The 17365-nt window shown below is 36.3% G+C and overlaps 2 protein-coding genes across 4 annotated transcripts in view; both read right to left on the reverse strand.

Moving 5' to 3' along the window:
* Positions 1–17365, reverse strand: part of LOC106130560 (neurocalcin homolog) — a 121455-nt gene that overhangs the window by 44939 nt on the left and 59151 nt on the right. The gene's annotated exons all lie outside the window — the stretch shown is intronic.
* Positions 1–17365, reverse strand: part of LOC106130561 (neuronal calcium sensor 2) — a 111690-nt gene that overhangs the window by 35358 nt on the left and 58967 nt on the right. For 2 of the 3 annotated variants that reach the window (XM_060953674.1, XM_013329425.2), the window contains exon 1: positions 10101–10389. The exons of the other annotated variant lie outside the window; for it this stretch is intronic. The gene's annotated coding sequence lies outside the window, so the exon portion shown is untranslated. Of the gene's footprint in view, positions 1–10100; positions 10390–17365 lie in introns of those variants that run through there. 3 annotated transcript variants of the gene reach the window in all.

Raw genomic sequence — 17365 nt, forward strand, 5'->3', positions numbered from 1 at the left:
GCGTACTGCTTCCGATTCATCAACATTAAACTGAGAAAGTCATGCAAGTTCGTACGTAGATGTAAGGATACTCCTGACAAAAAATTCACAATTTGATCAAGACGTTCACTACACTAGCTACAAATGGGTAACTTAAGTCAACACTGGTCGACAATCTTCTATTAAACAACTTATATTGCAACCTCACATCGTACAATACCGAGAAGCGCATAAGGATTTCTTTTTATCTGAAAAGAACACTATCTCCCCGGTACTTGCAGTAAATGCACAACCCGCGTTCAATACATGAGCCAAACGGCGGGTTTAAACTTATGCAGAAAGTTAATCCCCAGCTTCCGTAATATTATAAATGCAAAGTTTCTCCGTCTGTTATGCTGCAGTTGCGGTATTTATTTTTATTTGGATTTGTAACAGTTGAAGCCGTTGGTCAAAAAATAGTCAATTTTTTTAATACGAAGTCGCTGAGGCCTTATGCAGAGAAAGATATTATAATAACCAGTATCGCAAATTAATCAAATCGGGAACGTCCTGGTGAAAGTCTGGTCAAGAGTACCAAAACCTGGACGAGGTTTCCTAATTATGAATATAGATAAATCGCTCTTAGTGCGCACTCAGACAACATAAACATAAAAAGAAACTAAATGCAAAAATTTAGAATCCCTAAACCCAGCGGTTTGAGCTATATGTACGTTTGTTGGGAATTATACTGGTAGCAGGTTGCCTACAAACATATTTACATATTTTAATATTTTTACGTAATATTTATTCATGAGCAAAGTCAGACGGCATAGTTATGCAGCTATACGTAATTCTCTTTAGTTACTGCTGTTGCTATATATCGTGCTGTTAAGGGAGAATAATCAAAGACTTGTGTGCTAAAGGATTTTATAATATATTTTTTTTAAATATTAGTCATTCAGTAATTTTGAATTTTTTCTTACTCTTCTGTCCACCTTATTTCTTCTGTGGCAAATATATATTGATCTCTCGCTGTGTTAACTAAACGTTGATTCGTCATTCTATCAGTGAATGGCCATTTTATGTTAGAAGAGAAGATGTAAATTAAATGTCAGTAGCAAATCTTAGGATGGGACCGTCGGAAAGGCGACATATTGAGTTTCTGCAAGTAATTCCATTAACTAAGCCCTCACGGTTGAGGTGATAATTCAATCTTTTAACGATATTTTACGTGCAACGGGCGTCACTATGCAATAAAATTTAACTAGAGGCTTCGGCTTCCCATCTCCGTCGTCATATTAAATTTTCAAATTTTTTAAACGACATAAACTACACTAACAAAATGTTTCAGTAAATCAATGTATAAAAAGTATTCTTTGAAAAGTAATAGGTAATTCGTGTTTGTATAGAATTTTTTTCGGAAATTTCGGAAAAGTCTATATCCACCGCATTAAAATGAAATTTCCACCATTATTAGAATTAATTAACTAAATCTTTGTATTCTTCTTGATAGTTTTACGTTACTAGCGTGGCAAACCCCTATACGATTTTCCGAACTATAAACGGTCAAGAACCAGTCTTTAATACATTTAATTTACATACATACATATCATCACATCTTTATCCCTTGCGGGGTAGACAGAGCTAACATTCTTAAAAGGATTGATAGTCCACCGAATAGGCATTAATAACTAGGAATTTAATTTCAACATTTAATTTGAACAAAAAATATACTCCGGTTATTAAAAGCGCTGACATTAAAGTAAGCGATTTTATAGGAAAAATCCGTTAAGCCTCGCTCGCTACAGTCGATTTAGTACGAGACAATACCAAAGACAAGACTTAGCCTAACGAGACACGGAACGGGCTGCTCCGCTCTGTGCCCTGGCTTGTCGCAATCAGCGTCCGAACTTCACTGGGCGGGCCTTCAAACGGTGTCCGGCAAAGTCCGACGATGTGTACTCTGCTAATTGATAGGTACCGGCGTTCCGGGGGGCGCAGAGCTAGCACCCGGGTCGGAGCTTGCGCAGAATCCATTATCCCTGCAGTTGAGGACGAAATAACGGCCAACACCATAGATGTCAATGTTTTAATTAACCATATCGTATTATGTATAAAAAAATGGGTAAAATAACCCATTTCCTGGTTTTCACTTGACTGGCAAAAATACCTTAGGCTTTAAATATTATTATTACGTCTATGGCTATAATAGTATTCATTTTGACAGATATTGAGTCACTAAAGTCTTTTGGAACGAAGTCGTTTCAAACATTTTTCAACTAAACTACAAAAATAATTTCAAAGAAAAAGCAAAATCGACCTAGCTAAAGACAAACCTTATACCAATTGATTTTTATAATATCCACCAACTAATATTGTAAATGCGAAAGTCTGTTTGTTTGTTACCTTTTCACGCGTTACTCACAAAATCAATTTTCTTGAAATTTTCCGTATACAAAAGAAGAGTAGGACATAGAGTACTTTTCATCCCGGTAAAAACTATAGTTCCCGTGGGATTTTCGAAGACCCTGTATTCATTAGTAGGTGGCGTTAAAATGGCGCGGGCGGAGCCGCGGTTAAAGCTAGTAAATTATAATTACAGATTGATATTTAACGATAACCTTAGAAATCGAGAACCAAGTCGACTAAAGACGTTTTGAAGAAAGGTCAGGTCGAGAGTACACAAAACGGGCGAGTAAGCACGAAAATTTGGATAAGAAAAAAAACAGATAAAAATGTGGATTGAGCAGAAGTGTGCAAAGATTGTTATCAACGGAGAGAAGCCGCTGCCTACCACACCGTGGCAAAGGGACTTTATTCCGATTTACGCAATGTTGCGCATTCCCTAAAGGTTTAAGGTTACACTGTATTTTTCTAAATTGTTAAAAATTATAGGCAGAATATGTTCAATCGTGAATTTGCCTATATAGAATCCATCCACATAAGAAAATAAAATATACTATTCGTATTGCCTTCAAATAAAGGTTTAAACATTATATTTCTTTTCAGTGTTAATACACGAGCGATTCCCCGAAACAACATTTGTAAGTAAATTTTTTCAGATGAAATGTATGAATTTCGTTAATCTCATTTATTTCGAAGCAAATAATGTCCTAGTATGAGCCGGAGAAATCTCGGAAAAGCATGTATATCCTCTTTTGTATGTTTAAGACTCTTGTCAAATGTCAAAACATCGGGATTATACTTCCATGTAATACCGGAAAGTCCCGGAAAAACGCGGTAGATTTCGATAAAGCAAATTTAAATCCTATGAGGTTTTATTATTATTATACCTTTGAAGTTGACTCATTATTTTTCAAATAAAATTCTCCTATTACTACAAAGGACACATGACAAACATCTTACTAGACTAAACTATTTCTTATATCGCTATATATGAAAAAATATCTTCTCTACAATATTTCGACACCAACCCAAGACTTTACAATATTATCTTAGTTCCTTCTGGGTTATATCCCTTTGCGGGGTAGATAGACAGAGCCAGCTGTCTTGAAATACTGATAGGCCTTCGTTCAACTGAAAAGCTTCAAATCATATAATTGAGATTAAAAATATGACAGGTTGCTAGTCCATCGCCTCAAATAATCCCAAATTTATAAACCGATCTCTTAATCGCCTTTTACGACATCCGTGGGAAAAGATAAGAGTAATCCTATTCCTTTTTATATTGGTGCCGGTTCTAAAATTCACTGTTTTTCTTTTAATTATAGTCATCATACACAACATATCCTCAAAGGATGCCAATCAAATATTAGACAGAGGGCCGTTTGTACCCGTTATTTACTGCCCCATTAAAAGTTATATGACACTAACTGCCCCGCTTTGAGAAAAGTTACGTAGATCGCTTTCGAGTTGCAAAATTACATGGGCGTTTTCATGGATGATATAATTTTGTTACCTCAATACCTCTTGGGTCTACAGAGCATGGAAAGGCGGACTCGTGCTTCTTCGTTGCTCTGTGTCTCTGTCAGACTGTAATACAAACATCATCGACACGGTATTTGTCCTTGTTACTACCGCTCTGAGGAGAAGCAGAGCTCCAGTCATCAAAATGATTCAAGGGTGGAAAACTCTGATAAGTTATCAATGTAGATGCCTGAACGTGTAGGCTTCCTAACTTCAAGAGCAGTTGCACTCAAAAAAATCGACGAATATAGTAGAAATGTGAGATGGCCGCGGTAGGAATAAAACCTGTGTGTGTGTGTGTGTACCTATCACTCCTACTTAATTTAATTTTCATGAGAAAAAAAATAAACTTACTTCCGCAACAAATACAAAAACCAAACAACCCGGCCGCGGTACAGAAAACATACGTACCGATCCTTAAAACGGTCCCACAAATCGATAGGACGAGTGAGTATAATACTTAAGCGGACCAATCCCCAACGGTAATGACCTAAAAACGATAAATGCATTTCAGTTTCCCGACGAGAGGGGAATAATTTCCAATTATTGCGATCCTACTGAATGCAATCTGATTTAATAATTTAATATGTATTTCCAGGACTTCGCGTATTGGACGGTCATTTCGCTGTAAGAGTAATACGATTTTCAGTTAACATTATGTACATGTTAATTCAATGTGCATTTATATTCGTTTTGCTTCGAATATATTTAAATCCTATCTATGAGCACATTATTTAAAAAGGTATGAACATTGAGCCGATTGATTGAACCGATATATGTCTGTCTATCTGTCCTATGCCACGGTAAAACTAGTAAAATATGTATATAAAAAAAACTATCTAAGGAACGGCCGAGAGACATCTGCTTGGTTGACTTGGTTCTTAAAAATCCTGACTGGGTTAAAAGATGCTTATTCTCAAAAAGCATTACATAATTCAGTGAAAAGAGAACTTGTATGATGATTTGAACAAAAATATACGCGAGCGTACGATAAGTACACAATTTGTAAGCATACAATTGTTGTAAGTTTTCGAACGAGTTGAAAACGGGTTCATATATTTCGAAGCTGTATTGAATTTGATAGACAATATGTTGCATACTGGTAGGGTTGCCAAGAGTTCAGCTAAAGCCGGACAAAGTCAGGGTATTTGGGTTGCTTGTCCGGCCAAAATTTAAGGTGCCCGGCGTGTCCGGATTTCAGTAAAGCTGATGAAATTAATTTTACATGTAAACCAAAAGCTCATTCCGATAACCATAGTTAATAAATAGATATAAATATAAAAGAAACAAATGACAATTAATGAATTAACCTCAAAGTAATTTCGATACTTATGTTATGCGATACTCACTAAACGATACTACGAGTATATTTTAAATTAAATAGTTATATAGATAATCTCAGACTCAGGCCAATCAGAAAATGTTCGGTTTTCATCATGCAAGTAGTCTGGCCAGTTTAGTCAAATGTTATCCAACTCGCAGGTCTGTCCGGCCATTATGTATTGCGACCTGGCAACCCTATACAGGTAAACATTCTAATTGAAAACTCCCTATTCCTTTTATTCGCAAATTGTGTTCGTTTCCCTTTAGCCGAGGGTGGATTAATTGTAATCCGGCAACATCGGGCAACAACAATACCATTATAATTTGAACATTTTTCGTTCGCAACATCCATTGTATGTTCCAACATACAAGTATCAGTTACACTGCATCTCCCAAAAATTCATTTTGATGAACTAGACAACAAAGGAGTAATAATATAACAAAAATATTCTATTTTACGGTTCTGAGAATTATTTGTACAAATTTAACTTTAATAATTTAGTGGCTAAAGTCTGAAGAACTTCATTACACTTGGAGATTCGGCTTAAAGGAAAACTGCACTTTTAAAATTATTTAACTGTACTCTGCTATTTAAGCACAACATTTTTACATTATTGGTAGGTTTGACATTATTGTATTGACGTACTATGTAAAGTATAACTTTAACAATACATAACGCTTTTTGTAGGTTTTCACACTAATCATTCTTATTTTCTTTTTTTAAAGAACAACTTATATGGCGCCTGACTGTCCATACAGAGAATTGTACTATTGATTGCTCCTTTGAGAGTCATAATCGTACCACTCTACTTCATCAAAATTCCAACATTTCGCGAGGATTTTGCATAAGGCCAACTACGAAATTTGTGATGTTTGTGCTGTAACAGAGTGACCATAAGTCAGTAAGGTTCCCGGAGAAACGCAAAACTGTTTGGATCCATTAAGGAAAGAATTTTTAATATTTAACATGCATTTATTTTTATGATTTAATCGTTCTGGTAAACAGGTAAGAGGAAAAATAGTTAAGAAGAGATTGGATATTTCTAAGGAGAAATCCAAGCAAACGTTGTTGAAGCGAAAAAAGTATACAGGGTTCAGAAAAATTTGTCTTTGCTTACTGTTTGCTTTGTATAATGTATGTTTTGGTAAATATGTTGCATAAGACGTGTTCACGGTCATTAGCACACGTCATGGCAAACCCTTATCCCTCTGGTGTAAACCTTGGCTTTCAAAAACATAGTTAAACCTTTGTCACGGTAATGATATCATTACCATGCCTGTGATGTTCACAATCACATAAATAGCGACGCAAAAGTTTTTAAAGTAGAGGTATGATGTGACTTCTAATGTTAATTTTATTTTTGAAGTTATCTGTGAATAAACTTTTGCGCGAATTTGTCATTTCGATAGTCTATTTAGCGCAGATTATATTACTGCCTCTGAATCATAGGTTAGGAATCGACTTTTGTCTGACCCTGGTCACACCCTGGTCCATTTCTCCAAAATTCAACGAGAAACAATCCAATAAGAGAGAGAAAAATCTCGATAAAGTAAATCTTCCCGTGTTGTCCCATTATTATACAAAAGAGTACACTGACTGACATATCAACAGCTGCTGGAACACAGCTGAAACCGCTGTAGATAGGGGCTTAAAAATTGGCGATCCGAGCCACAGGCCTCTGTAGTACTACCTACTCTAGTTTCGAAAGAATCAGAATTCAACTGAGAAACGCTCAACGATGAGAGAGTGAAATTTCGATAAATTAATAGTCCCATCTTTGTCCCGAAGTTTGTATTTTTAGCTATAGGAAGAAACGAATACAAATAGAAAGTAACTTTAAGATGAAATATTTAAGGTTTGATACCGTGGAAGACACCATGTGTCTGACAAACAATGGCTTTCCTTTTGTGAAAAAAAGACCAACACGACACAAAATTTATAAGTCAAATCTTTTTATTAGAAGTTCTCAATAAAAATAAGTTTCGAGCCTACTTTATATGAATCATTCGAACTTAAAGTCAAAAGTATTAAAAAATATTGACGAATACTGAAGTAACAGAGGAAAATGTATACGACTAGTGTTTATTGCAAAGTCTCTTTAATATCGCTTCCTATAGTAATTTCAGGAAATGCTTTCTTAATACACCCATAAACCACATTAAGAACAAGTCAGATTTCAATTCTTTTTTTCCTTATTACCAAAGAATGAGTAGGAAAATTCATATCTATGTTTTTCAAATCTAGGTCCAAATTGTTGGGCCTGGAGATTTTAAATATGCAGCTTTGGTTTTACCCTGCCACGTATCAGTAATTTGAAAAAAAAAAATACGTGGGCTACCGTAAGTGGAGTACAATAAAGTAAACAGTATTAATACAATTTTCCACGAACTCCGGTTAATGTTGTTGAGTATGTAACATTTTATATACATATATATTTTTTTTCTCTTTGTTTGAAAGCTGTTCGCAAATTAAATTCATTTGTTATGTATTTTCACAATACGAGTCATTGTACTCTCGCCATTTCAAATCTCGCCACGGGATAAAAAAGGAAGGAATGAGCAATTTAATAAAAATAAAAATTGTACCAAATTACAGTACAGTACAAGTGTAAATGTTTTTGTAGGAGCGGCTCAAAATTGGTTAAATTAGCTTTTTCAGTCTTTTATTTATGAAAGTGTTTATTTAAGAAATTTGAGCGGCATGCTTGTTTGTTCAAATGTGATTGTAGAATAGTCTGTTAATCGACTTTAATACAATAAATCCATCTGAATAATACGAATTACATGGACATTATAATTCCAATTCAATCAATTACGTTAGAACAATGATCTGCTTAAATCCCCGATAATACTTACAGTCAGAACGTCATTGCAAAAACAAAATATTATGATAAATTTTTGCCGTTTGGTTCGCGGTACCAATAGAATAGAATCACTCCATCTCTAACCATGGATGTCGTGTAAAAGGCATCTAAGGAATAGGTTTATATAAACTTGGGATTCTTCTTTTAGGCAATGGGCTAGCAAGCTATCCTATTTGAATCCCAATTCTATAATTAAGCAAAACAGCTAAACGTGGCCTATCAGTATTTTCAAGACTGTTGGCTCTGTCTACCCCGCAAGGGATAACGACGTGAATATATGTATGTATGTTTCAAATTGTTTAATGCCCTTGAAGAAAACCATATATTTCTATAAAGTAGCTTGAACAAAAGAAGACAACATAACATTTAAACTACATTCTTTAAAAAAAATATGAAGAAATGGTTGTTTGATGTCTAAATATGTTTTAACATGCCACAAATAAGCGTGCATTGAATTTTTTCACAAACTATTCAAATTCACGATTGATAACTTGAATGTAAATTCAGTCTGTAATTTCACATAATTTAGGAAATTACAGGGTAGGGCACTGTCTATATTGCTTTAGGGGAGTTTAAGTAAAAAATCGAAAAAGATAATATTTTAAAGACATAATTGAAGGTAAATTATTTTCGTTAAAAATGAAAGTTTTTGAAATGGTCCCACTATGGTTAAGCGGCTTAATATTTGGTATAGGAGAAGGGAATTGATTTTATGTGGTTGGTTATTATTAAGTTGTGCATCAAAAATTGTAAAATATAGCCAGGCAGGTTGCAAATCCTAAAAGAAATTAATATAATGGTTAAGAAATTTATTTTTTCGTAGAACCTTAAAAATGGACGGAGTAAAAATTTTAATTAATTAAGAGATACACTTAAAGGCTGATTTGAGTAAAAAATATAAACAGTAGTCAAATTTGGTTGGTTCCGAGGTCTTTGTCATTGTCACATCTTTTTACGGTGACTATGACCAATTCTCTCAACATCTAAGAATCCAAGAAACCCTGACTGAAAAAGAGGTAATCAAATCTGACAAAAAGTATGGACCCGCAAATATTTTTACTGTGTACTCCTGGACCAAATAAGGAACCTACATACCAAATTTGAAATATTTAGACCCAGCAGTTTAGGCAATGCGTTGACATGTCATACAAACAGTCATCATTTTCTCTTATAATTTTTTTGACTGCAAATCTAATATAATCGTAATGCGTTTGGTCCACGTTCTTAACAGTGTATTTAGCGTTTTTCTGTGACGCGTTAACAATATCTGACATGCTGTTTTTTCATCATTTCTATCCCGTGTGTTCGTGGCTTTATTTATTTAGTGATTTATGAGATAAACCGTATCGGCCGCCGACCACAGGCGTATCGGAATACGATGTGGTGACACCACAATCATCGTACCGCAGGCCATTTTGTGATTTTGCCATAACAATAAATAGGACGTTAGCATTTCTAGAAAGTAGACGAATCGCTGGTAAATTCTCTACTGGTTTCCCAACATTCGCTAACATATCCCAACATTTCTAGTTACGAAAGTATCAGAATTTGTACACAAGGCATGCGCAGTGAAAAAAAGAATTCGTCTGTCACGTGCGAAAAATGTAGCCTTTTATTTATATTTTTGTTATTGCGTTTGTAGCGCAAACTTTTTAATTGCTGAATGTTGTCTAAAAATATTCGGCACAGAAATAATATGGTATCTTAATCTCCAAATGCGAGTGGATCGCTTCTAACCGACCGCTCTGTAAATACCTATACCGATGATTCCTTGTGGTTTACGATTTTACAAACTAACTTTAGAAATATAAACCAGATGGCTAGCTAGCACTCAATAGAAATATTTGAATATACTTTACACGCATAAATTTAGACCGGTGGATGATGGACGCAAAAATTCAAATAAGAAGGTAAGCAATTTGAAACTGGGACGTAGGATCTGAAATAATGTAACATTCGCAAACATAGCGTATATTTTAGCAAAGGAAATGATAATAATAAAAATAAAAATAGCGATAGTCGACTTACCAAACTTTCTTCTAGCGAGATCGATTTAGGAAGTGTGCGATGAGCCCACTCGGCTCTGAGTGCGTTAGCTGATGCGTCGCTTTATCAATTAGCTTCGGCGAACATGATCGCGCGTACGAAATAGGATTACACGGCGCGTAAACAGAGCAACAAGGCCGGCGCCGTCGGCGACCGATAGACGAATATCCCGATCCCGAGAGAACGTCGAGTACAAGCGGGCACACGAAGCGCTCAGATCGATACCGTCGCTGCCGCGCGCTACCTTTCGAGTGCTCGACTAGCAGGGTCCGACCAGACGACCTGTGCAGAGGCGCTCTGAACTTATAATGACGGTTGCATCAGAGGTGTTCCGACCGTGACAACGTACAGAGTGTCCGCTGCTTCGCACGGCGTATCATTTTAAATCATGACGTAGAGGGGACGCATGTAGATCCGGGGCATGCGCATGAGGTCGTAGGCGCGGCGGCGGCTAGGAGGTGGCGAGGGACCGCGTCACGCCGCCCTTCGCTGGAGCCGCAGCGGGCTGCCGAGCGTACTCGCGACCTCACCACGCGCCCAAGACGCACGCAACACCATCGATCATGGCACGCACGGCCTGCGACCTCCACACTATGTTACACTGCCAACCAACCTACTTTACATATTGATTCTGTACTTTCTTAAGCATTCAAATTAACGAAACTGTATCGCGAACTTCAAAAACTTGATACTTCTCAAACGAAGTGTAGGTACCAAATAAACAAAACGATTAGTAAAATGAGCAACAAACGTCATTGACGTCAATTTGAATACGTAACAAGGGAATACAAAATATGGAAATAAAGCGAAGGACCCTTTAATAAAATTTCCAATAGGGCGGCACTTCAATAGCCGTTCACACTAAAATTCGTTGCCTACTCGTTCGCGTACTATTGATGTGCGAAAACGCATGATAGTCGTTTTTAATCTGTGAAAGCCGCACGTTGCGTTTTCTGTCAACTTGTTTCAAACGTCCAATCCACATCTCCAATGTTCCCGAAATTGTTTTATCGGGTTTCAGTTGGCACTTATTTAAAATAGATCGAGTTTTTACGCGACCGCGCCAGGTGGGCTGTTATATCGCTCGGGTGTAAATGTTCCCTCGAAAAAAATATCGTTTGTCACGTTTTGAATAAAAAAAGGCATTTTTTTGTTATTTGGTGCGATACCCTGTGTTTCTAGACCATAAATACTTTCAGTTCATTTATTAAGTACAAAAATTGGAAACAAACTTACTATTCATTAGATATTTTATTGTATTGTACTAATTAATCAGCCGTAAAAATAAGAGACATAATTTCAATCAAAACATATACCTATATAATAAGAGATCGGTTTGGACTGTGCGTTGTCTGTCAATCAGTCACTCAGGAACGGAAGAATTACAAATATTTAGAGGAAATCTTATAATCGTAGGTACAACTGGATATAACTTTCAATATCCTGTTTAGTAATACAGCTGGAGCGTCGAGGACAACAAACAGGAGCCGGCATCTTAAAGCCTCGAGTACAAAATCCAATTGCTAATTCAATTTCACAGGAGCGGCTGCTTGTCAAAAACAGACATTTTCTTTCTTGTTGTGGGAATAATGAATCTTTTTTTCTTAACACTAAATGCAATCAGGTCCATCGACTCAGCAACGCACACAAGTGCGAGTGGTGCTAAACGTAATATCCGGTGGAAGAAGACCGCGAAGGTATATTGCTGGTACAATTTCCTTAAATTGTGCCTCTGAAACAGTCTTTTTCGTTGGGCTTTCTGTAAAAGCATTTTTTTTATCGTTTTTATTCACTCCATGCTTTCCATTTTCTTTGTTTCATTTTTATGCACCTTCTCTGTCTCTCCATTAAATTTTAATTGTCTTTCTGCTATTAAACCTTCTTTACTGGTTTTTGATCATACTTTTTTGAGTTCTCTGTGCACACTTTTATCTTCTTACATCTCATCTGAAGATTTTCTTTTATGACCAGCAGCATTCATCTTAAAAGCAATCGCACTCGTAAATAGAAATGGATTAGAAATAAATGAAAAATTCTCAGAATAGCTTATAAGTTACAAGAAAATGAAATGCGAGAATAAAAAAATGAAAACCACCCACAATTCAACCAAATAAATGTGTTTCAAAGTTAAAATCCAATAAAAAGATGATATCGGTTTAAAAAAAAAGTTCTAATAATTTAAATAAGTAAAAAAACTTGTTACAATCATCAACAAATGCTAGGCTCAACCAACCATAGACAAAACACGATATTAACATATCGACACAGTCCATAATCGAATGGATCCGAATGATGTCCCGTTGATTCTATCGAGTTACCACAACCGATGACGGGATAATTACCTCTACGTTGATTGGCTCAAAATTTAATAGCAAAATCATAGTCATTTTCAGTATTGGTTGAAACTTAATGAACTCGACCGCTAAGTACAACGATGATTTACATCAAGCGTTTCCGCTGGGCCCGCACGGGAAATTTCGATATTTTACGAGGTGAATAAATTTCTGACATGCTATTGAAATGCACATTGCACATTCCGCGGCGCGGTCGAAATGCAAACGCTGGGTGCTGGTCAATTTGCTGTTTGGGACATTTTTGCTTTGAGCATTTCGAAATATGTCGTTCATATTAATGAAAGCAGTGGGTAGGGGAAACGTTGATAGCTTTGGTTTTTATTTCAAAACGTGATGTAAACATTGTTTTTTTTTTATAATGAGAGATAACGTTAAAAATTAATAGTGTCCACAGTTCACTATACAACGCGTGACTCTTACTTCGTAATAACATACTCGTACATATGATCACGCCATTTCCTGGAGTGGTAGGCAGAGGCCACTTCTTTTGACTGTCACGATCATTGCATATCTGTTCTGCTTCTCATCTTCATCAATCATTTCATGCATACTCGTCGTCAGCTTAGGCTTGACCTGATCTAGCTATTAATAAACTTTCATAAGGCACATGTCTTTTCTTCTCCTGCACCTCTTCAGTTATAATATGGTTCAGATGAAGAATTCTCATGAACATATTATAATTTACCGTTTGAACATTACATATACATATGGTCACGTATCCGTTGCGGGGTAGACAGAGCCAACAGTCTTGAAAAGACTGAATGGCCAAGTTCAGCTATTTGGCTTAATAATAGAATTGAGATTCAAATAGTGACAGGATGCTAGCCCGTCGCCTAAAAAAAAATCCCAAGTTTGTAAGCCTACCCCTTAGTCGCCTTTTACGACATCCATGGGAAAGACATGGAGTGATTCTATTCTATTTTGTATTGGTGCCGGGAACCACACGGCACCGTTACCGTTTGAACGTCCGTACATAGCTCCACTTGTATAAAGTACATGGTATCGAAATATCTACATAAGTACTATTCGTTTGCAAAAAATCCCTTCACCGCTCGAAAACCGGCTACTGAACATTCATTATTCATACCGGAGCTCGCGCGAACCAGGGCTGAAGTGCTAGCTGATGATACGTATACGGTTCAGTTTGAATCGCGCGGACGTAATTGGACAGGCGCATAATACAAAATTACACCTTCGTTAGCAAAAGTGATTGATGGATTACGGAGTAATAAGGGTACTCTTAATTAATAGTACATAATAAAGACACCTGCCATGTTTCAAATCCCGCAGATTTTAGGTTAAATAAAAATTCTCTCTTTCTCTCTCTCATCCTTGCGTGTTCCCAGTTGCACCCTCCGCCACAACGGCTCGGTTCTAAGACCTTCGGCACGCATATCCTCTAATAAATAAAAGCAACAAATAAGTACTCAGTTCTGTTTCGGAATATTCCTAGAAAAAAAAATTTGTCAATAAAGATATCAGTAGTGCAGGGCCAAACGCACCTACATAATTAAGCACGCAAATAATACAAAATCACAACTTCGTTAGTAAACGGGAAGTTATTAATATTGAATGTGTTTCGATTGGTTCGTTCGTGTAGCAGGTAATTAATTGTTCATAATTAAGCCTCACACCCTGTCTCGTTTCGACGCAGGTTTTAGGTAAATTAATTATATTAATTTATAATTTTGCGAATTTAACCTCGCGAACACTAATTTTTTTTTTAACAAAATTAATATGTATATCTCAATAACAACGTGATACGATTTTATTGCCTTACAAATTTTAAAATTCTATTGACAGATCCTATATACTTTTTAAATGTCATTAAGTCATCAGACCAGCGGTGCGAATGTTATCGCGTTACAAAAATAAATACAAAAAAAAAATTCGTTCCAAATTTAATTTTTTGGAACTCACTCGCTTGCTCGCTCGGTACAACACACGATGCAACCACATACCACGATGTCTGCAGATAAATGTGGCTTTATCGATGTTTAAAATTTGGCTAGCTCTAAAAACGTATCAAAACATGCCCAGGTTCTAATCCTACATGGGCCATGTGTCCTTTATTTTTAAAATTATATACATTACTTAGAGTGTAAACCGATGCTCCTACGGTGAGGGAAAACATTGTGAGGAAACTGCACAGTCAGCTAACTGAATGCGTGAAGTTACCCTGCAAAGGATGTGGAGGCCAGATGGGAGTCACTTCGTGTAAAAACCTGACTCAACCAAACCGGGATCATGGTCGTAAAGGCGCACCCCGGGCTCCTGTCTAGAAAGATGAGAAAACCAGGACTAACGCCAGGAGGAAGAAGATTATAGCCCCTCATCGTTCCCGAGATTTGATTATGATAACAACGGCTCAGAAACACACCTCAGTGAACAATCGAGCAACTTTAGGAATAAATTCAGTATTTAGTTATTTGGCGGACATAAAACACTACTAGTTTTTATTCCAGTCAACCATTATGACATGCAGAAAGTTAAATAGCTATACAGCCATACATAAAATCCGGCCACTTACCCGATGGTGTAGACAGATGCCACCTCCCCACTGCCTCACTTGCCGCGATCCCTGACTATTTCTTTCGCGTCATCCATATCCAGCACTCTTTTCATGCAAGCTTTTCAGAATATTTTTACATTAACTTTCGACAGGACTTTCGCAATATAGTCGCGTCGTGTCGCAAGTCTATTCGGATCATTGAAAGACTAATAGAAATCTGTGCAGTTATCAAGATATCTGCGTTTGAGACTTTGAGAGCTTCGCTTTGAAACTAGGGTATTTTCTTTAAAACCACCTTTAAGATTAATTGCCGGCGCAGAAGCCTTATATTTCTGTCTATCCAACTTTAATTTCTTTGTAAGCCTCATCCCTTATCTTTTAATAGTTAGGAAAAGTTCTTCGTTCTTTGTGTTCTTAGCTGGATTCATTTCATTTAATACTTCTACTATCCACAAGGTAAATTCAACAGTAATAATTATCTAGTTTTATTTAAATTCATCTTCTTGTACTTATTTCAAATTTTATTACTCGCAACCGCCCAGTATATAAACCGTTTAAAATTGAGCCACTGAAAGTTTTTATTTAATTTCAAAAAGTACTGCCTTATTCCTTGTTTCAAATTTGTCCGTTAGTTTTGCGTTAATGAATAAGAAATCTTCATTCTCTTCATCTGACTAAGGTACATTCCTCAGGTGTATCTCGACTGAATTAACTTGTTTTTTAGCTACTAGGTACACCGAGGTGACAGTGTATATACATATAATCACGTCTTTCAGCTGAATGAGACTATTAACATTAATTTAGATTTCAATATTTCGATTCCAATGGCTTAGATTAGCCTTTATTCAGTTGTCAAGCAATTATTCATTTACATTAGATCCCAATCCAGCTTGAAAATTAATGCACTCGCATTAACATGATACGTCATATGACGAAATATCCGATATAGGTAATCGTTCGCTGTTTGATCATGATGAAATGCAATAGCCGTAACTGGATCCGGTTCGAATCAAACCGGACACCGTAGCATTGTTTGCCTTTAGCTAATCAGAATATTGCAATTAACGAGCATGGCGTATTCAGTGATTCAATGACAGTGCAAACGATGCGATTACCAACAATGGTTAACTCATTAATTAGTGAGATGAACACGATATTGATAATCGACGTAGAAAACGGAATTAATTAAGACTATAGAAGTGGTAGGTTTGTAATGTGTCGTCGCAACTGATGGTCCAACTCTTCCTTATACACCAACAGTCACCATCGTTTTGATATTGTATCACAAATTTTAAGTTTTCTTTTTTGACAACTTTACATATACGCAGAAAGAAAACTGTGTACGTTGCTACGACACATAAGTCTTATATTTTTACAAATACAATATGGAATTTCTATTGTCTCATATTATTCCGATTTCTATGATATTCAGATGAGAAAACGCCAAAATATAACAATGGCAAATCAATTTTTGTACTCTTATTGTGTTGTGTGATCTGAGTTTGTAGTACCTATTAAAGCGGTAAGGCGCTTGTTTCAGAGTCATTAGGTTTGTTGGTTCCGCGATCATATCTTGATAACATTACTCTCTTCATGAAATCTGGACGGTTGAGGGTAATCTTGACCTGACCTTTCACCAGAACCCTAATTTAATCAAGGTCCGTCTTAGACCTCCCTCTCCAACGTTCCTATTTATATCATATTATTATCTCTCCTTGTATATTTGCTCTTTAATCTGCTCTATTCATCGTCTCAACATGACCAAACCATCTAAGCATTTCTTTTTATATTCATGCCATTATGTCTCCCAACATTCTCCTACAACGCTCTTTCCACCAGTTACCGTTAATGTAAAAGGAATGATAATAAATTTATATATTGCAGAAATCCAGCACGGAATATTGAACAGGTCCCACCTCTAATACCTACATACACTTCAATTTAATTAAGTGTAATCGCTTGGCAACGATTAAGTCCGGAATTGAAACCTTTGTTGTCTGTTCGATGCATTTTGGGCGAAATTATAGAGCTACTTTGGCTTGAATAACATGTTATAACTAGTTTTTGGCCAGCTTCACCTGTGTTAAATTAAATTCCCGTGGAAATTTCCAGGAAACTTAGCCTGGAAAGATGATAGATGTATTCAAGATAATAATACACTTATCAATCTAATATCTTAAATCTGTATAAAATTGAAACTCCATTATACCCTCCATTATAAACAAGAAATTATACCCTTTTATGTTTCAATTTTAGGCACTAGTTTTTATCAAATAGATATTCAGAGAACGACAAACTCCGCATCGGGTCGCAGTAGGAACTTCCTGGAATTCTACCTATCGCCACAGACTAAATAATAAACAAGCTGCGCTTTTCGGTTT

This window comes from Amyelois transitella, chromosome Z, assembly GCF_032362555.1.
Source record: "Amyelois transitella isolate CPQ chromosome Z, ilAmyTran1.1, whole genome shotgun sequence".
NCBI classification, from domain to species: domain Eukaryota; kingdom Metazoa; phylum Arthropoda; class Insecta; order Lepidoptera; family Pyralidae; genus Amyelois; species Amyelois transitella.